The following is a 20732-nucleotide window of genomic DNA, read 5'->3' as shown; positions in this document are numbered from 1 at the left end:
ATATATAAGACTTAATATACAATAATATATTATATAAGAATTAAGATATAAGAATTATATTAAAGGACTAAAACTATACTAAAGAATACACCAAGGACACAGACAGAAAGTTACAAAGAATGATGTTGAAAAACTCGTGACTGATTCCTCAGTCCAACAGCCTGACCATGATTGGTCATTAAGTCAAAACAATTCACATGAAACCAATGAAACAATCACCTGTTGGATAAACAATCTCCAAACACATTCAAAAGGTGCAAAACACAGGAGAAGCAAATGAGATAATTATTGTTTTCCTTTTCTCTGAGGCTTCTCAGCTTCCCAGGAGAAGAAATCCTGGCCAAGGGAATTTTCAGAAGATGTGACAGTGACACACGGCCTCCCCAGGATGGAGCAGGTGGGGACAGGAGCCAGCCCTGGAGCTGGAGCAGTTCTGGATTGGGGACACTTTGGGAAGGAGCTGTCCCCAAAGGAACACTCCATGCTCCAGGGAAACCTGTGAGCAAAGGGAACCTGGGAAGGGCAGCACCTCCACCCCAGCTGCTCCGGCTGCACAGCAGGCAGGATGTGCCCAGGCTGTCCCTCTGTGCCACAGGGCTCAGCACTGTCCCCTTCCCAGAGTCCCCATGGGGGCACACACCCCATGCTGTGCCAAATTATCTGCTTAATCCCATGGTTTCCATTCCTGTTCCCTCTTTTTCTGCTGTCAGGAAAGGGTGGCACAGAGTGTCCTTGTCCTTCCCAGCTCCTTTCCTGGGGACATCCTGCACATCCCTGAAAGCCACTGGGGCTGATGGGGTCACTGGGGGGGGGGGGGGGGGGGTTCAGCTTGAGGGTCACAGAATCCCAGACTGGTTTGGGTTGGAAGGGACCTTAAATCCCACCCAGTGCCACCCCTGCCACGGCAGGGACACCTCCCACTGTCCCAGGGTGCTCCAAGCCCCAGTGTCCAACCTGGGACATTTTATGAGAGCTGGAGATGGACAAGGGCTGGAGGGACAGGACCCAGTGCCAGAGGGCAGGGATGGGTGGGAGATTGGGAATTGGGAATTCCTGGCTGGGCTGGGATTGCCAGAGCAGCTGTGGCTGCCCCTGGATCCCTGGCAGTGCCCAAGGCCAGGCTGGACACTGGGGCACCCTGGGACAGTGGGAGGTGTCCCTGCCATGGCAGGGGTGGCTCTGGAGGGGATTTAAGGTCCCTTCCATCTGTGATTCCATGATTTTTTCCAGCAGAAATTATTATATTTATCAGTGAATCCAATATTGAGCACGTACAGAGCACGGGAGGAGCCTCTCTCCCTGTTGAGTTAAACAGCAAACACGGCTCCAGAGAGATTCCTCCTGGAACAGGCAGCCCCACAAGATTTGTTCCCTGCATTAGGGATGATCCATGACTCCCATTCCCATTAATAGGGATCCATAAAGTATCTTTGCCAGCTGAGTTTTACTGGGAGTTAAATAAAATATTATAGTTTATGACAGGCATCAACTTTACAGCATCCTGGTGCTCCTCCAGAGCTGCCTGAACATCTGGTTTTTTTTTTTTTGTTTTTTTTTTTTAAATGCTGGTAACATATTGCATAAACAACCCCGTTGTTGGGATAGCAATTGTTGGGGATTCTCAGCTCCAGCACAGCATGAGAGGAGCTCCTCAGCTGTGTGGGAATGCTGGAAAGGCAGCAAGAGGAGACACCCAACCACTGCAAACACCAGTTTGGGCTGAACTTTGGGAAAGAATGAATGTGTGGGGTTGGGGCAGGTCAGGGGATGGATCTGGAGCTGGGCTGGCCGTGGATGAGCTCCTGTTGGGGTGGGATTTTCTGATGGGGGTTTGGTGCTCTGGACAAGATTCCAGCAGGGAGAGGGGATGGGAGGGCAGGGATGAGGGACAGGAACCAGGCAGGTTCTGTTTCACCTCTGATCCTTGTCCTTGTCTGGGCTCCTCATGGTGGGAGAGACCTGGAGGGGCTGGAGCATGTCCAGAGAAGGGAAGGGAGCTGGGCAGGGGCTGCAGAATCCCTGAGGGAGCTGGGCAGGGGCTGCAGAATCCCTGAGGGAGCTGGGCAGGGGCTCAGCCTGGAGCAAAGGAGGCTCAGGGGCCCTTGTGGCTCTGCACAGCTCCTGCCAGGAGGGCACAGCCGGGGGGGTCGGGCTCTGCTCCAGGGCACAGGGACAGGAGCAGAGGGAACGGCCTCAGGCTGGGCCAGGGCAGCTCAGGGTGGGCACAGCAGGAATTTCCCCATGGAAAGGGGGCTCAGGAACTGCCCAGGGAAGGTTGCAGTGCCCATCCCTGCAGGTGTCCAGAGAAAGAGTGGATGTGGCACTCTGGGATGTGGTTATGTGGACAAATGGTGATCAAAGTTTGGATTTAAGCATCCTTTTCTTTAATGATTCTGTAATTCTTTGGTTGCAGGTCTCTATTCCAGGGGAATGCTCCTGCCTGGCACAGCAGGAGAACGCCTGGAGATGTTCCCTGCTGGTTTTCCTGCACAAACAGCACTGTTCTGTGCTGCTGCTGTGCCACAGAAAAGAGGCTTTGAGGAGGAGCCCAGCAAATCCCAGACCATTCCCTTCCCCATCCCAGGAGCAGTCCCAGGGATCACAGGAATGGCCAGGTGAGCACAGGGATGGCAGCATCAGAGGCTCCAGGAAAAATCCAAATTATAGCCCCCCAGTTGTGCTGCAAGGGAGTGGGAATAAATAAATAATATATATATATAATAAATATATATAATAAACATATCTACATAAAATTAAATAATAAATAAATATTAAATAATAACTAAATATATAAATAATAAATAATAAATAATAAATAATAAATAATAAATAAATTCCCCAGTGGGCTCGGAGGCTGCAAGGTAAAGGAATGTTTTGGATTCTGTGCTCTCCCTTCCTCCAAAAGGCTCCACTGGTTCTTTCCCAAGGAGAAAGTCCAAGGAAGGCTCTGGGGGCAGAGGCTGAGCTGGGCCAGAGCTTCCCCCTGGGAAAAGCTGGGCAGGGAAAGGCTTTTTCCATCTGGGATTTCTAATGGGAGCATTTCCATAATGCACACAGCATTAAAGGTCCAGGGTTAAAGCACACAGAAATACCACACCAGAAGAGCTGTATTGCCAGCCTCTGGTTTTGTATTTTATATTTTAAATGTTTAAATTTAATCTTATATGTTTGGGTTTTTTTAATTTTTATACTTTGATATATCTATATTTTATCTATTTATATATTTACATTTCATATATTTCTATTTTTATATGTTTCGATTTCTATTTTTTATGGTTTTATATTTAAATTTTAAATTTTGGAAGCAAGTCCTACAGACTGGAGGAAGCTCCAGACCCCAAGTCACCTCCCCCCTGCCTCCCCACTTTTCCCAACCCATGAAATAAGTCAAAATCCCATTAAAGCCTCACTGCCAAGTGTTTAAGCTCAGTATAAATCACGGTTAATACACTTCTTATTAATTGGCTTCCTACCCTTGCGTTTCAAGTGGAATATTAAACTTGGTGGAGTTCAGAAACAAACTGTTTAATTGCTGGACACAAGATACATTTTGATCTTTTTCAGGGAAAAAAACCCCGCTCAGATTGAAAGCTGCGCTTGGTTTGTGATTGGAATTAATGAGATCAAAGGGAAATTTGGCATATTTAAGCAGCATTAATTCAAAGGAGCATTGCCAGCAGCCTCTGCTCCCTCCAGTCAGAATATTCTTTTTAAAATATTGAGGGAGCATTAAGCATTTTGTACTTTAACATTCCCTCTTGTGATATTTCTGGTTGGTATTGTATTACCCTGATTTCATGGTCCAGGGACAAGATAATCAAACCAGAATAACAAACAGCACTGATTGAAGAAAAGGGGCTGGGGGTGAAATGACAAAGTTAAAAAAAAACGCAGGAAAAGTGGATAAAATAATGAAATACCAGAGGAAGCTTCTCCTGGCCCTTAGGGAGGGGATGGAGGGTGAAATATGTCCATTTACCCTCCTCTAGGGGATAAATGAGAATCAAATCAGCAGCAGAGGCTTGATCTTGCTGTGGATAAATGAGCCCAAGAAGTTGCAGCAAGAATGGTGAGTCAGTAACACTGAGAGCAGCCCAAGGACTGCTGTACCTGGCAGGCAGCTGATCAACAGCTGATAATGATTTCTGCAGGGTTTGGGGAAGCAGGGTGGGGAAATTGTAAACAATTCTCTGATTTCGGTGAGCAAAAGCCGTGAAGCGAACGCTCACAGGTCAGCTCAGGTTAAACCTCTGAGTGTAAGAGCCTGAGTGAGGGATGTGGGACTGCAGGGGCTCTCCCAAATGCAGTTCATTGGATCCAAGGTGTCCCAGCAGCCCAGGGCCGTGGGTGACAGAGCTGTGCCCACAGCTGTCAGCTCCAGCTGCAGGCAGCCCTGGGCACCCTTAGTTTAGGGTACAATGCATTGGAGACTTTTCTTTGCTGAGCATCTTCATCCAGTAGAACCAATCTATCCCTTAACTTTTACCTACAGCCCATCATAACTGCTCTAATTCCCATATTCATGGTGCTGTTCTCCAATCACTCAAAGTCAGCACATTACAGTTTCAGCTGGGAGTTGTTTTTCAGTTTTCTTGCACTGGAAAATTCTGAGACCTTTTTTCTCCTTGCCACATTTGCTGCCTTGTTTGCCTGTGCTCTCTTTGTGCTTGGTGAAAACATCTTCTTGTTTGGGGTGGGTTTATCCTTTGCTCTAAGCCATAAAACCCCTTCTAACTCACAGACCCTTTGCCTCCTTGGTTATCCAGTGAGGCTGGCTCAGCAATTCTTTTCTTCTATATCAAAACTTGCTTTCATTTCTATTTCTTCATCAAACTCTACATTTAAAAATCTTTCTGCCAAGCACACACACACATCTGTGAGACTTTCCTGTCAAACTTTCATCCATCCCAACACTGAGTCTGAGGGGATTGAAAAGGCAAGGGGGAGATGCTGCCAAGGAGCCCAAACCCTCAGGCAGGTCTGGAATTTCAGAGGCACAAAGTGAGGAATTCCAAGGGATTGTTGGGAAGTTTGGCAGAACTCAGGTAGCTGGACATGGATAAATCCCCAATTTGTTTGAACCCACAGTGCCAAAATCTTTTAGAACTGGGTCTTGGGGTAACAAATCCTTCCCAGAAAGGGATTAGGAACAAATCTGCAATGAATGGAGGAAATAACTGATCTGAGATGCAGGCAGTGCAGAGGGAGGTGCTGGGAGCCCCAGGGCAGGCTCAGCTGAGCTCTTTAAAGGAAATTAAAAACTGAATCTCAAAGTTCACGAGGGCACAAATGGATAAAGGGAGAAGTGCAGGGGATGGGCAGGATTTAAAGGCCATTTAAATGGGCAGCTCAAGCACATCCAGCACATCCATTATCTGGATTTCCAGTAGGGATGGTCCATGCTAAATGCAGGGAATAAGGGAATGAAACAGTTGCCACTGCACAGATGGGATATTACTGCTCAAATAGGAGAGGATGGATAATAATGCGAGCCATAATCAGAGCAAGGAGATGAATAATTGCCTGCAGAAAAGATGGAAAATGCTGCCAGGGGAAGCCACAGGCTCTGGGAGTTACCTTGGACTTTCCCAAAGACATTCCCAAAGCAATTTTAGGTCATTTTATTAAATATTCCTGTTAGCAATGCTGGGACAATAATCAGAAATGTGCCCAGAAAACGTGTGGGGAACAAGGATTGGGGAATCCTCCTCCTCCTCATGGAGGAAAAGCTGGCTGCTCCCCAGCACTGGAGCAAAATGGGAGTATTTAAGGAGTAATAAAAAGAGGCACTAAGGAGCATGGCTTTAAGCTAGAGACACTTTTTAGCAGACAGTTCCTTCTGCCTCTCCTTGAGCTGTTCCTCCTGCTTTGTCCTGGGAAAATGCCAGCTCTCCTCCAGGCCTGAAGTTCTCCTTATGCAACATATTTGTCTTTATTCTCTTTACTTCCTCAGGCAGGTGACAAGCAGCTTTCCAAGGCAGGTAATGTTTAATTATTCTTATTTCTTTGGGTCTCTGTGTTTCTCACTCTCTCTGGGAATCAGGAGCTTCTCTCTCACCCTCCCTGGGTCATTCCTGGCCTGATCCCTGTCCTGGGCATTCCAGGGGCATTCCAGGGACATTCCAGCTCTCACACTCTGAGCACAGAGCTCATTTTGCACCATTTCACCTTTTCATGGTCACACACAAATATTTAACTTGATGTGTTAAAATTCAGGGATGAGCTGAGCAGGGAAGGCCGAGGTGCAGCTGAGCTGGCTCTCCTGGCACACCTGGGGTTGGTTTAAGCAGAATTTCCACCTTTCCTATGCAGGGGTGGCAGAGCCTTTGCTGCTCCATTCCATTAAACATTACCTGCCTTGGTAGAGGCAATATGAGACAATAAGAATAAAGAGTTATGGACAGTCCAGGTTCCTCTTTCTGGGAAAAATAAGCCCCAAAAAGGCCCCACACTAACAGAGGATTAACCCTTAAAAGCAACAGCCTGTTGCATATTCACACAGCTCATCCATGGTGCATAAATTCCATTCCAACACAGGATTCTGTCTGGGCAGTGCCAGCTGCTTCCTCTGAACCCTGACGGTGTCTCCAGGGCTGAGCAGGCAGGAAGAAGTTTGTTTGTGCTGATAATGGAGCAATGAATTCTCTTTCTCTGAAAGATTCAGGTGTCCTGTGGCTGCTATCTGGTGTGAGTCCTTTCTTTAAAAAAAGTATCCTACATAGCATAGTTTCTATAGTTTTTAACATTATGTTATAGCCTAAAACTGTATTTAACACACTACTTCAGAAAATTAACACAGCATAACTTTCTAACATAACACATACAATCTTCATTTGAATATTTGCCAAAAGCCAATCATAAAATACACATTTTTCACAGGAATGCTGCAAAATGTGGGACATGTCACATTTTCCTAAGGAGGGTGTTCCTTAGTGTTTGATCTTTGTGTATTTTCCAGCCTAACCAACGAGGAGGGAGATTGAATCCACGGAACAGAGCAGCCAACGAGGTCTGAGTGATGTCCAGGTGTTGGAAAAGCAAATTGCTCAGTGGAATTGCCTTGTTAAGGCTCGGGGCTGGCCGTGTTTCAGGCTCAGGGGGAGATTAACAAAGCCTGGGAAGGAGGATGAGCCACGGGCAGTGGGCACAGGCAATGCAGGATTTCAGGGCCAGAGGACATCTGGCAGAACTCCCAGGATGAGAATGAAACTGATAAAGACAACTCAGGCACTGAAATCAGCTCTGACTGGGAAAAGGGAACTCCAGCAGGGGCATCTGTGACCCCGACCCAGGAAAGCACAACTGGAACAAGAGAAGCACTGAGCATGTGTCTGGGTTTGAAAAGCCAGGTGTCTGCTAAGGAAGGCAGGAGCCTCCTCTGAAAGGGAAAATGGAAACCCCCTCCCTCTGAATTGTTATAATTCTGAGATTAAGGGGATCTCAGGCAAAGATATGGGAATAGGAATAACAATTATTAGGAAAATTTAAAATATAAATGCAATAGTACAGAAAAGGAAACAAACCCCTGCCAGGGTCAGAGCAGGCCCTGTCCCCTGTGTGTCAGGGGGTGGCACAGCCCCATCCCATGGGGGCTCAGCCCTCCTGCAGTGCCAGCTGTGGCTCTGCTGGAGCAGGGATCCTGCACAAGGGGGGAGTTTTCCTCTGCAGCTCCAGGGCTGCTGCAGATGGGCCTGGGCTCCCTCTGGCCATGCAGGGCAGCAGAAGCTGCTCCTCTGGCAATGCACTGGGCAAAGGCTGCTGGGCTGTCCCAAAGCTCAGATTGGATCCAGGTAGGAATGCTTGGCTCCTCCCCTGGGCAATGCAGCATCTCCCCATGGGATGCTGGGATTGGATCAGCCCTGCAGGGACACTCAGTGGCCATGGACAGCAGAGATCTCCTGCAGGGAGGATTGGCTGGGGCAGAGATCAAGAACAAACTGCCCCATGGACAGCAGAGAACTGCCCCAGCTCTGACAGGTGGGGATGGAACTCACACCCCCAGGTAAATCTTCCACCCTGAGACAGCATGGCATAATCAGCCTGGGGCAGGATCATTAACCAGCACGGACAGAATGCTAATTAATAAGAGAACTGGGTAAATTGCACCCAGTGAACACCAATTCCTCTGTGTGCCAGAATGTACAAATAGCAAAAAATGCTGCTTGATTTGTGGGACACCAGCGAGCCCCAGCTCTGAAATAACCCAGCAAGGTTTGTCTCCAGTGTGCAATTATTGCCTTGCTGCACAAGGGGTGATGGATCCAATTTTTGTGGACAACAAGACCATACTGGATATTAGGGGGAAAGATTATCTGTAATCTCCCTCTTTGCCTTTTCTCTCTCTCCTTCTTCTCCTGACTTCTCTAAGAATACCATAAACCAGACCAAAAAAGTCCCAGAGCTCCTTGTTGTGTCTGGATGAGTTAAAGTCTGCAAAGAGCCTTCCTTTGAATGGCTGGAAATTTGCCAAGGACCTTGTTCAACTTGAGTGTTCTGCAGTTTGCAAGTCCAAGTTGTCACTGAACCCTCTGAAAATTTCAGTTTTTGTCCCCTCATCCCTTCCATCCACAACACACTAAAAACCCCAAAACCTCAATTTCTCACCCAGTGATACACCCACACTACCCTCTATAATCTATTTCACATGCACAGGGTGAATCCAAGTGCCTTCCCCTGAACCCCTGGGATGGGCTGGGGCATTCCAGGGAGGTGGGATGAGGTCATTCATGATCCTGTCTTGTGCTTGTCCCCCATGTTGGGGTCCCATTTATGGGTTTCTCTGGGTCTGGATTGAAGGCACTTGAGATGATAGTTCATGTTCAGACTCAGGTTTTTATTATTTCTTATCACTAAAACAGTCTCACTACTGCGAGTTCGGCAGAAAGGCACAAAATGGCCACAATCTCTTGGTACAAGGTTTTTTAAGACTAAACCATCCAATGAAGAGCTGACACCTGGATTATTTTCCCTTTTAACCCAATAACTGATCCCACAGAGCCCCCAGTGCAGCCTTTTCTGCCCAATTGCAAAATGCCACCCAAACCCATGGAGAAGGAGGAAGAAGAAGCATGAAGAACAAACCCAGGATGACACCCTGTGCCCTCCATCTTGCTTCCATCCACAACACACTAAAAACCCCAAAACCTCAATTTCTCACCAGTGACACACCCACACTGCTCTCAATAATCTATTTCACATTTTTGTGGATTCCAGTCTATCTTGAAGTCTGGGAAACTTTCTCCATGAATGAGGGTCAGAGTCAGTGCTCCCATGGGGGTCAGGGCACCCCAGAGCAGACACAGAAATATCCCCAGTGCTCTGGGTTTGCACACCCCCAGGGGATGCCAGGGAAGAGCTTTATCCCTCAAAGTTCATCCCTGGATTGTCCAAGGCCAGGCTGGAGGGGCTTGGAGCATCCTGGGATGGTGGGATGTGTCCCATGGCAGGGGAACGAAACAAGATGGGGTTGAAGGTCCTTCCAACCCAAACCAGTCTGTTCTCCTGCAATACAGAGTTCCCTTTCCTCCTGCAATACAGAATTCCCTTTTTGCCTTTCTGATGGCATTTTAACAGGATGGGATGGGATTTAATCCCTTTTTTTAATGGGATTGAAGGTCCTTCCAACCCAAACCAGTCTGTTCTTCTTCAGTAAAGAACTCCCTTTTCTCCTGCAATACAGAATTCCCTTTTTGCCTTTCTGATGGCATTTTAACAGGATGGGATGGGATTTAATCCCTTTTTTTAATGGGATTGAAGGTCCTTCCAACCCAAACCAGTCTGTTCTTCTTCAGTAAAGAACTCCCTTTTCTCCTGCAATGCAGAGTTCCCTTTTTCCTGCAATACAGAATTACCTTTTTGCCTCCGTGGCTCCTCCTGTGTGGGATCTGCACAGGTGTTTGGACTTGCATCATCTCCCAGCCAGGACAGCAGCATTTCCAGGGAAAAGGCTGCATGGATGTGACCTGGGCACAGCCAGCCCCTCTTTCCCCAGGACCCACGAGTGACCTGAGCGTGGAACCCCCCACCATTCCCATTTCCAGGGAAATCCAGGGCTGTGGCAGAGCAGTTTCTGCTCCCTGAGCAGGCAGAGCAGCCCAGCACCCTCCTCCTCCTCACCTTGGCAGCATCAAAGGGAAGGTGGAGATTCTCAGCACCAGGGGAAGCTGTGATTACAGACTCTGATCGGGGGAGGAGGTGCAGGAGCAGCCCCGCTCAGGAAACAAAAGCTCCATCCCCGGGGACAGCCTGGGACGCTGCTGCTGCTGCCGACTGCAAAGCAGGGCTGGCCTCTGCTGATATGACACTATCAATCAATCTAATGAGATCTTTTTTGCATAATCACAGGAAATTTGCATAAAGAGTAGAGCCAGCCCAGGAGAACGGCTGAGAAAAACAAGGGTTGAGTGGAAAGCAGAAACTTCAGAATTATAGATGTTTTGTTTAAGACTGCATCAATGAGAGAGAAAAAAAAAACTTGTAGGAGTGCCTGGAGCCTAAATCTGAAAGAATAAAGGACATAAAGTACCTTTTAAGAATGAAAATGGAAGACAAGCCCTAAACACTTAAAAGGCTTCTCAGTGTTCCTGTGGAAGGACACAGCTGAAAACGTTCTGGCAACACACTTGAATATTGAAAAATGAGGATTTAATTAAGATCTGCAGCACAGGGATTCAAATTCATGAAGGGAAATCAGGGAGAAGGGTTTTTGGAGGGCAGCAGGGAGCCTGAGAGGGGCATGGCTTCCCTTTTTGTGGTTTAAGGGTGTACAAATGCCATGAGCAGCAGGGGATGAGGGGCTGGCAGGGCTGGGGTCAGGTTCTGAGAGTCCCAGAGGCACCTCAGGAGCAAATTCCCTGGAAATAACCCCATGCTCAGTTCTGGTCCGTGGCCCTGCACCCCACAGGTGTCCCCAGCCCTGGGGGAGGATTTGCCCCTGGCTGTCACCTCTGCCCAGCCCTTGGGTCCCCAGGGTGAGGATCACAGGCTGGGAGAGCTGGGAATGTGCCCCTGGAGAGGAGAAGGCTCCAGGGAGAGCTCAGAGCCCCTGGCAGGGCCTGAAGGGGCTCCAGGAGAGCTGGAGAGGGACTGGGGACAAGGGATGGAGGGACAGGAGCCAGGGAATGGCTCCCAGTGCCAGAGGGCAGGGATGGGTGGGAGATTGTATTTGCTGGGACCTCGTGGCAGGAAGGAAATGATGAATCTGACTCCATGTTCTCAGAAGGATAATTTATTATTTTATGATACTATATTATATTAAAGAATACTATACTCAACTATACTAAAGAATACAGAAAGGATACTGAATGCTAAAAAGATAATAATGAAAACTCCTGACTCTTTCCAGAGTCCTGACACAGCTTGGCCCTGATTGGCCAAAGAGTGAAACCAACTCCCAGCAGAATCCAATGGAACAATCACCTGTGGGTGAACAATCTCCAAACACATTCCACATGAGCACAACACAGGAGAAGCAAATGGGATAAGAATTGTTTTCCTTTTCTCTGAGGCCTCTCAGCTTCCCAGGAGAACACTCCTGGGCCAAGGGATTTTTCCAGAGAATGTGAATGGCACAGATGGGATTTTGGGAATTAGGGGTTTTGGAGACGTGGAATATGTTCTGGAGCACACACAGCCTGGCCATTCTCTCCCATCCCTCTGTCAGACATTCTCTGCCTCATGCAGACAAAAAAGAGCACGAATGCAAATGCTGAGATTCCCAAAGCTGTGACCCCACTGCATCATGAGCTTGGCAGGTTTGAATCTCTGCATCCAACAAAAGCCTAACCCATTTCCGGGATTAAAGAGGAAAATAAAAATAGCTTGGTACCTTCCAGCTAAGAGAAAAAACATATTATTCCCTTCAGTAATCAAAATGTAGGTCACTCACTGAGTACACACATCATTAATGAAGACAAATTAAAGTTTTCTCTTAATGAAAGCTCCTCTTTCAGAAACCTGGGTTTGTTCTAGAAAGCTGAGCTGCAAAAACTCCAGTGCCAGCAGTCAGCTGTGACACCTTGCTGGGAACCCAGGTTCTTGCTGCCCTTTGGACATGGATGAGGTGACAGGAAAAGCCTTTTTGGTGAAGATGCCCAGGATGGGGATGTCCTCCCAGAGAGGTGGTCAAGGAAAGCAGAGACACGTTTTAAAATCTAGTTTTTAAAGTTTTATTTTCAGCATAAGTAGGGCTGGGAAGGCAGTGAGGCTTTTGAGCTGACCCAGGGAGCATTGTTGGGGTGTGTGAGGCCAGAAATCTATGGCTTTTCCCCTAAATCTGTGGCTTTTCCCATAAATCTTTGTGGTTTTCCCATAAATATATGGCTTTTCCCACAAATCTGTGCCTTTTCCCCCCTCCCAGATGCCCAAGCTCCCAACTGCTGTTTTGATGTTCCAGGTGCACAAATTTTTCAGCTGCTCTGAGTTTTCCCTCTCCCTCAGAGGAAGGGGTAGCAGGTCTGGCAGGAGGGGGAATGTTCCCAGTCAGTGGCACAGAGAATTCCCTGCTCCTTCCAAGGCAACACCATCTCAGCACGGGGCCACTGTGGTCTGTACCGTATTGCAGCTCAGATATTTGCTTTCTTCTCTTTTTTATTAATTAAATAGCTAAGCTGAGGGGATTACATGACTTGGAAAAAAAAATAAAACCCAAACCATTGAGCTCGACTGTTAAGTCGTATTATTGAAAAAATCAAACACCACTTGGAGCTATGGAGTGTGGAAGGGGAAAGGGCAATGGTGTGGGGAAAATATCTGCAAGTCTTTGGAAAGAAGGAATTTTTTCTACAGAAGGAATTCTTGGCTCTGAGCGTGGTAAGGCCCCGGCAGAGCTTGCCCAGAGAAGCTGTGGCTGCCCCATACCTGGAAATAAATAAAACATTCAGTCTAAAATCCTGTATTCCTTTTCCCTGTAGAGGGAGGGAGTTTCAGGAAGGAATTTTCCTGCCTTTTGAAGAAGGGAACAGCTTCCCTGGGGAGGGCTGGCAGCCTGAGCCCTGTGCTGGGGATGAATTTCACTGCTTCTTCCCAAAGGAAGGAGCAATGGGGAATTTCAATGGGGATCAATTTTGGCAAGCTTTGGTCCATGTCCCTGCACTTTGTGGCATCCCCTGCCTTTTGATGGCTTTCACTTTGGTGAAGATTTGTTGGGTTTTTTTCAGTATCCATGCCATGTTACTCATATCTTCCCCTCAAAGTTCTGTCTTCCTCCTTGAATTTTTCCCCCTTGTTTTGCAACATCTGTGAGGTTAGTTTGGGCATGTTTCGGTCCTTTGCTTCCCAAAGCTGAACCAAAGTGCCTCTGCCCAATCCAGGGCTGTATTTCCCCTAAAAGCTGTGTTTTTACATCTCACATCTCATCCAGCTGCTCTCTGGCCTCCTCCTGGAGCTGGCCATGAGTGATCACAGTTCTGCAAACCAAAGCCACATCCCAGCTTTGCTCCACAAGGAGCTGTTGGTGCCACAGGCTGGGCTCAGTTTGTGTCTCACTGCCCCGTGGGCAAAGATTGGTGAATAGGGAAAAAATGAGGAAAAAGAAATGGGGTTGGGAGAACAAACCCCAAGGGGATTGTGATGACAGCAAGGCAGATCCAGCCTTGGGTGGGGATGTCTGGAGCAGCTCCCCTCAGTTTGATCAGCATCCAGGGCTGGAGATTTCCAGCTGGAGCAGCACAGAGAGGCCCAGTGCTGTGTGAAAAATGCGTATTTTATGATTGGCTTTTTACAAATATTCAAATGAATATTATATGTGCAGTGTTAGAAAGTTATGCTGTGTTCATTCTCTTAAGTAGTGTGCTAAATATAGTTTTAGGTTATAATGTTAAAATAGAAACTGTGCTATGTAAGGTACTTTTTAAAGAAAGGACTCACACCAGACAGCAGCCACAGGACACCTGAATCTTTCAGAGAAAGAGAATTCATTGCTCCATTATCAGCACAAACGAACTTCTTCCTGCCTGCTCAGCCCTGGAGACACCGTCAGGGTTCAGAGGAAGCAGCTGGCACTGCCCAGACAGAATCCTGTGTTGGAATGGAATTTATGCATCATGGATGAGCTGTATGAATATGCAACAGGCTGTTGCTTTTAAGGGTTAATCCTCTGTTAACGTGGGGCCTTTTTTGGGCTTATTTTACCCAGAAAGAGGTACCTGGGGTGTCCATAACTCTTTGTTTTTATTGTCTTGTATTCTTCTAAATCCCAATCATCCAAATTTTTATTACTCTAATTATATTACTACTTTTATAACCATTTTATTACCATTAAACTTTTACAATTTTAAAAACAAGTGATTGGCATTTTTCACAGCTGGAACAAATCCTCTCCAGCCTCTTTGGTGCTGCTGTTTCTCCCAGGTTTATCCCTAATAACCAGCAGAGCTGTGACAGAGCTCTGCAGCCTTTGCTTTTTTCCCTCTCCCAATTAAATTAAGGGTTTTGACATCTCGTCTGTCTGCAGAGCCCCCTGGTCCCACAATCTCCCTGCTTCCCACGTGTCACTGCAGCACAGCTCAGGCACTGCTTTTTGTTGATCAAATTTGCCATTTGACATTAAATTAAAGCGATTTCTACAAGGGGAGATGATGCCTGAGGGTGACACCTCAGCCCCTGATTCCTCACAGAGAGGAGAAAGCACCCAATGTTTTCTTTCATTGGGTTGTGATGAGGGATAATCTGATTTATCCCAATTTGTCCTCACTGAGCCACCCCCTCCTGCTCTTGGAAACAATTCCTAACTCCTGTCTGATCTTGGCTGGAGGCTGGGGAGCTTTGGCACAAACAACAGAAACCTTGAGTTTAAATGTTTGAGAAGGATCAGATGCACCTCCTTCATCAGGGAAGATGGCACAAGGGTGGGGGATTTAAATAGAAATGGAGAGGAAGGAGCTGCTACACCTCCAGGAAAGCTTTGGGTAAAATTATCCATGGAAAAGTGTCAATTCCTCTCTGGAAGTGGAAATCTGGGTGAGGGGTTAGGGCTGGCTGCTGCAGAGGGATTTGGGGCACCAGGCTGCTTAATTAACCCTGTTCTAATAATTACTGAACATGGATTTCTTAATCCCATAATGTTCCCTTGAAGACAGCAGTGATTTAGAACTTTTTTCTGCTTTATGTATGTTGGCCTTTCCACTCATTAAGCCCAAGATCACAGAACATCATTTAAATCTTAATCCAGCAATGATCCCCTCTCCTGCTCAAGCCTGTGCTCATGTCCACCCTGTGGGTGTCAAATTCAGATCCCTCTCCCTGGCAGCTGGGAAATGAGGACTGGGCAGAGCCACAGGAAGAATTTTCCTTACATTTATTGTGCCACTCAGTCAGCCTCCATCCCACAGGGCTCAGATCAGAGCAGGCTGCCTCCAGCTAGGCTGGCAGTAAATTCCAGGTCAGTAAATGGGTGGTTTTGGGAAGCCTGAGTTTCCCAGAGCTCTCCCTTCCTGATTTTCAGCCCCATCTCCTGGTGTAGGTTCAGATTTTCCTTCGTGGCCTGAATGAATCTGGAGAGTCCAGTGGAGACTGCTGGGATCTGCTGCTCCTGCTCTGGTTTGCACTGGGAGAGAGGGTGCAGGTGTGAGAGACGGAGAGAATCCCAGTCAGTCTGGAATTGCTCTGGCTTCTCATGATGCCTCAGGTTCAGCTTTTCTATTTTCACATTCTCTGCTGCTTTAGTGTGAGGGTCTGGGCTCCACATCAGGGGATGCTGAGCTCTGTGCACAGAGCAGGGAAACAAAACAATTCCTGCTCCAGCTGGGCACCAAGGACAAATGATCCAAACCTCAGCCCAAGAGCACAAACCCCGTGGGCTGGAGAGAGAAAAACAAGCAGGGTGGGACTGCAGGGGCTAAAGCTGGAATGGGACAATGAACTGCAAGGTGCAAATGGAGCAGAACTGATCCCAGGGAGAGACCCCGTGCCTGGCCGTGCATTTTGGGGCCATTTTGGTTCATCTTGGGTGCAGGCCTGGCTGGGCTCTGGTGCTGCCCAAGGTGCATCCATGGAGGAGATGCTTTGAATCAATCCCTGCTTTATTCTGGAACTCCATCCAGCCTCTGCTCTAGGGCAGCCTGCACAAGGCGTCAGTTCTGGCAGCCCAGATGTTGGTTTGGGTGTTGGGAAGGAATTCCTGGCTGGGCTGGAATTGCCAGAGCAGCTGGGGCTGCCCCTGGATCCCTGGCAGTGCCCAAGGCCAGGCTGGACACTGGAGCACCCTGGGACAGTGGGAGGTGCCCCTGCCATGGCAGGGCTGGCCCTGGCTGGGATTTGAGGTCCATTCCAACCCAAACCATCCCATGATTCTGATTCCCATTGTGGAATTAACCACATCACCTTTCCACATTTTCACAGAGCTGCAGGTGCTGCAGGTGCTGAACTCTCAAGTCCTTGATTTCAGGCCCAAGGAAAGGAAGGGATGGGGCAGAGGGGCAGGATTTGCAGCAGGGTCACTTTTGTTTAATATTCAGGTTTTAATGAAACCCTGTGTGTGCCACGGGGCAAGGAGAGAGCAGCCACAGGATGTGCATCCAGGGACTGGGATAACTGCAGGCAATTCCTGACCCCCTGGATGAATTAAACAGGTTACAGAATTATATCAGTTATAGAGGAGAATAAATAGCCCTGCGTGCACACTCAGCCTGAGCCACAAAAGCTGCAGCACTAAGGGGGTTCTTCAGGAATTTATTTTAACTCAAGGGCTTTGTTCTAACACTGTGAGTGAGGGAAAAGCTGCTGAAGTCATTCCTGCTGTTCTGATGGATCTGGAGAGGGATCCCACCAGGACTGTGGGCTGGGGGATGTGTTGTGTATCCATAACCACCCACTGCCCTGCAGGGTTCCCCTGGTGCTTTTGGCATACACTTTTGTAGATTTTTTTTTAACCAAAGATTATTCCTTTGTACTCAGGAATCGAGAAAATGTTTAAAAATTGTGCCTGAAGAAAGATGTGAAGGAAGCAGTGGCACAGGGCAGTGGGATTGGTTATTCCAGGTGGGCCTGGACAAACCTGGGCCATCAGGTGCTCAGTCTGATTTAACCACCCCACCCTGAGGGGGGAGCAAATCCAGGGGTTGGGTTGGGGTGCACTTGGAGGATAACAGGATAATTTGGGGCTGGAATGACCTTAAATCCCATCCCTGCCATGGCAGGGACACCTCCCACTGTCCCAGGGTGCCCCAGTGTCCAGCCTGGCCTTGGGCACTGCCAGGGATCCAGGGGCAGCCACAGCTGCTCTGGCAATTCCAGCCCAGCCAGGAATTCCCAATTCCCAATCTCCCACCCACCCCTGCCCTCCTTCAGCTTCAGGCCATTCCCCTTTTCCTGCCATTCCCTTTTCCTGCCATTCCATGCCTACCTGGGACCAGTTTGGAGAGGGAATTTCTCAAGTCTTGCTCATAAATCCGCTTCCTTTTTTTTTTTTTTTTTAAATTTTCACTTGGGCTTCTTCCATTTTCTTTGTGAACTGTAAATTGTGGAGTTGTAAATCCTGTCTCACCATGGCAGGCAGAGATCACAGAATCATGGAATATGCTGAGCTGGAAGGGATCCCAAGGATCATCCCAGCTCCTGGCCCTGCACAGACCCCCCAACAATCCCACCCTGGGCATCCCTTGAGTGGTGTCCAAATGCTCCTGGAGCTCTGGGGATGGTTCCTCCCCTCCCTGGGCACTCTGCAGCACTTCCCTCCTGGTCCATCCCAGAAATGCCTCCTGTACCAGCTGCTGCCTGCTGTGGGAATTGCTCCTGGAGCTCAGGAGGCTGTGCCAGATGTCCAACATCGTGCCCAGGTCATCCACACACAGCAGGCAAATTAAAAACGTAGGAGTGACCTGCACACATGGCTGGGACAAAATGCCAGGCAGGAATGGATGAAATGGGTGTTATTTGGTTTTGATTCAGGGCCCTGGAACTCTGCTCTGGATGGCAAAGGGAATGAATCATTCCTGATGGATTCATCACAGCATTTGTGTTCTAAACACTGGCTTTGCCACACAGCTGCCTCAGGTTGTGTGAGGAATGGAGAGGTTTTAAATACCAAGGTTTTTTAAAAGCAGTTGGTTTTGTTATTTCTAACAGAGCCTGAAGTGGAGTTAATATTTTTGTGCAGCTACCTGGGAAATTGTAAATTCAGTGGCTGATTGTAGGGGAGGCTGGGAGCTGGTAATAAACACTATTAAAAAAAAACAAACAAAAAAATAGAATAAAATATATAAATATATTTAAATATATATAATAAAAATATAAAATATAGTAAAAAATGTGTTGGAGCAGCAGCAGGGACTGCAGGAATGGGGTTTGAGGATGGTGCTGGGGTGGGGTTTGGGAATGGTGCTGGAATGGGGTTTGGGAATGGTGCTGGGATGGTTTTTGGGGTGCTGCTGGGATGGTTTTTGGGGATGGTGCTGGGATGGGTTTGGGAATGGTGCTGGAATGGGGTTTGGGAATGGTGCTGGGATGGTTTCTGGGGTGCTGCTGGGATGGTTTTTGGGTGCTGCTGGGATGGGGTTTGGGGATGGTGCTGGGATGTTTTTTGGGTGCTGCTGGGATGGGGTTTGGGAATGGTGCTGGGATGGTTTCTGGGGTGCTGCTGGGATGGTTTTTGGTGCTGCTGGGATGGGGTTTGGGGAGTGCTGCAGAGCAGGAGGCGGGGCTGGGGCTGTGTTACTGAACAAACACAACCAGAGCAGATCTGGCAGCTGCATCCCTGATTCCTGCCTGTCCTCCTGAATCAATGATTTTACTGACTGAGCTGGGCTAATTTCTGTCCCTTGTTCTGCCTGTTTGCAGAGCAATAAAGCTCCAGACAATGATTTATGTGCACAACCCCGAGGTGTCCCAAGCACCCACCTCCCTCCCCTCCCTGGGATGTGGGTGCTTGAGTCAAACAGCTCCTGGAAAAGGGCTCCTTAAATCAGGGAATCATGGAATGGTTTGGGTTAAAGGGGCCTCAAGTCCCAGGGTGCCCCAGTGTCCAACCTGGCCCTGGGCACTGCCAGGGATGCAGGGGCAGCCACAGCTGCTCTGGCAATTCCAGCCCAGCCAGGAATTCCCAGTTCCCAATCTCCCATCTAAACAGCAGGAACCATTGGGAGGAAGGCAAGATCCAGGCAGATGTGGAGCTGAACATCTGGACTTTGGGGTGGTTGCTGTAAAAGGGAACAAAAACTGAAGGGGCAGGTGAGTTAATGAGATAGAAAATGTGATTAACAGCTAGTCTTTAAGGAAATAACCTATTTTCAGTTTTGAACATGAAATAGATTAAATAGGTCTGTGAGAAAATTGTTCCAAATTCGTTTAAAGTAAAATGATAGAGAGGGTAGGGAAGGGAGAGGCAGGTGGGGCTCCCAGGTTTGGATCAGTTATTTGGAAAACTTCAGTAAACCTGACAAAACTTGAAGGAAGCCTTTTATCATTGAAATTTGTGTGGTTCCCTCCCACCAGCCCCTGCAACCTGGCCTTAAATAATATTTCTGTTCATTCTGGTTGTGCTGCAGTGGGGCAGCAGCTGGATGCCCAAAGAGCAGATGCTGTAATGTGAACACAAACCATGGTGAGAGGCTCAGAGCTGACAAAGCTCTTCACTTTTAAATCCGCAGCCAAGTGGGCTCTCTCAAAGTGACTGCCCTCGCTTTGCCAGGTGGTATTTTGCCATTTATTACTGCCTTTTTAAAATATATGCTCTGCAATTCAGATGTGTCTATAAGGGGGATGATATACAGTTGTACTCTGGACTGAGTGCGAGCCATCTGTCAAAAACAAAAGCTAAGTTCCCTGTAATAAAAGCCACCAAAAGATTGATATTTCACATTAAAGGCAGAGCTGAAAAAAAAGCAATTTTGTTTATGGGCAAACCTGTGTCTGGCACATTTTTCATGTCATATAAAGATGGAAATCTCACCTTATGGCTGTAGATTGCTGCTATATTTCAGCCTTTACAATTGGGGACAGCTCTGCATGTGCTGCTACCTTAAGAGAGATAATTCCCCACATGTTGTTGATAGCAGTGAGTCCATCTGAACACATTCCTGCTGCTTCCAAAGGTGCAGCATTTCCCTCTGGCTGCCCTCAGTTGAGCTGGTGGAGCACATTCTTCAGGAAATTCGATTTGTGTGTGAAACTTGTTTGTTCCTCTCAGCTCCTTCCTGGGTCTCTCACAGCAGCTGTGGCTGCCCCTGGGTCCCTGGAATGTTCCAGGCCAGGCTGGACAGGGCTTGGAGCACTCTGGGATGTGGTGGAAGGTGTCCCTGCCCATGGCACAGGATGGGAATGAGGTGGGGTTTAACTCCTTCCTGCCCAAACCATCCCAGGGTTCTGTGTCTGACCTGCATCACTGGTTTTGTACCTTGGCCTCTGAGATGTGGGGCTGTGGATGGCAGTGAACAGGCCAGGGCAGCTCAGGGTGGGCACAGCAGGAATTTCCCCGTGGAAAGGGGGCTCAGGAACTGCCCAGGGAGGGTTGCAGTGCCCATCCCTGCAGGTGTCCCCTGGAGGTGGCACTGAGAGCTCTGGGCTGGGGACAAGGTGGGCATTGGGCACAGCTGGTGCTCCCTGGGCTGGGAGGGCTTTGCCAGCCTCAGGAATTCCAGGATTCTGGGAGACACAGTGAGGCAGTGACAGGGTTTGCTCACTGTGATAATTCACTTGCGGGGAACTTTGGGAGGAATTCAGGATGGGACTTCTGAGCTGTTTTTGATGGTGTGATTTATTTTTGGTTTATTCTCTTATCTTCTACACAGGCAGGAAGG

This window comes from Agelaius tricolor, unplaced genomic scaffold (genome assembly GCF_023055355.1).
Source record: "Agelaius tricolor isolate 1412-34295 unplaced genomic scaffold, bAgeTri1.0.p SCAF_5, whole genome shotgun sequence".
NCBI classification, from domain to species: Eukaryota; Metazoa; Chordata; class Aves; order Passeriformes; family Icteridae; genus Agelaius; species Agelaius tricolor.
The sequence above is the reverse complement of the archived record's forward strand: the minus strand, read 5'-3'. Positions refer to the sequence as shown.